The sequence below is a fragment of the Nannospalax galili genome, unplaced genomic scaffold (assembly GCF_000622305.1).
Source record: "Nannospalax galili isolate Female #2095 unplaced genomic scaffold, S.galili_v1.0 C48381293, whole genome shotgun sequence".
NCBI classification, from domain to species: domain Eukaryota; kingdom Metazoa; phylum Chordata; class Mammalia; order Rodentia; family Spalacidae; genus Nannospalax; species Nannospalax galili.
The window spans coordinates 1-907 of NW_008466851.1; the positions used below are offsets into that span (position 1 = coordinate 1).

The 907-nt window shown below is 50.8% G+C and overlaps 1 pseudogene; it reads left to right on the top strand.

Moving 5' to 3' along the window:
* Positions 1–113: 113 nt before the first annotated feature.
* LOC103728293 lies at positions 114–897 on the top strand (annotated as a pseudogene).
* Positions 898–907: the final 10 nt, after the last annotated feature.

Here is a 907-nt window from a genome sequence, read left to right on the forward strand (position 1 = left end):
TAGATGGTGCTAAAGGAGCTGTCGTTCTCTGGTGGTGCTGAAGTATGCAGCCCACCCCTAGATGGTGTTGAAGGAAATAAGAAACATTAAGAATAGCTATTGTTCTTCTCCAGCCGAGCAAGGTGGAGAGGAAAGGAAAGAAGGCCAAGAAGAAGAAGGTGGCCCTGGCCCCTGCCATGGTGAAGAAGCAGCAGTCCAAGAAGGTGGTGAATCCTCTGTTCGAGAAAAGGCCTAAGAACTTTGGCATTGGACAGGACATCCGGCCCAAAAGAGACCTCACTTGCTTCATCAAATGGCTCTACTACATCTGACCCTACTACAAAGAGCTATCCTCTATAAGCGGCTGAAAGTGCCCCCTGCGATCAACCAATTCACTCAGGCCCTGGACGGTCAAACAGCTACCCAGCTGCTCAAGCTGCACACAAGTCCCAGCCAGAGATAAAGCAGGAGAAGAAGCAGAGGCTTCTGGCCCAAGCTGAAAAGAAGGCTTCTGGCAAAGGGGAAGTCCCCACGAAGAGACCCTCTGCCCTATGAGCAGGGGTCAACACCATCACCACCTTGAGGGAGAACAGGAAGGCTCAGCTGGTGGTGATCACCCAGGACATAGAGTCCATCGAGCTGATAGTCTGCCCTGTGTCGCAAGATAAGGGTCCCCTACTGTATCATCAAGGGGAAGGCCAGTCTGGGGCAGCTGGTCCACAGGAAGATGTGCACTTCATACAGGCCAATTTGGAAGACAAAAGTGCTCTGGCTAAACTGGTGGAAGCCATCAAGACCAATTACAATGATAGATATGATGTGATTCAGCATCACTGGGGAGGCAACATCCTGGGTCCAAAATCTGTGGCTCACATTGCCAAGCTGGAAAAGGCAAAGGCCAAAGAACTCACCACCAAAGTGAATGAAA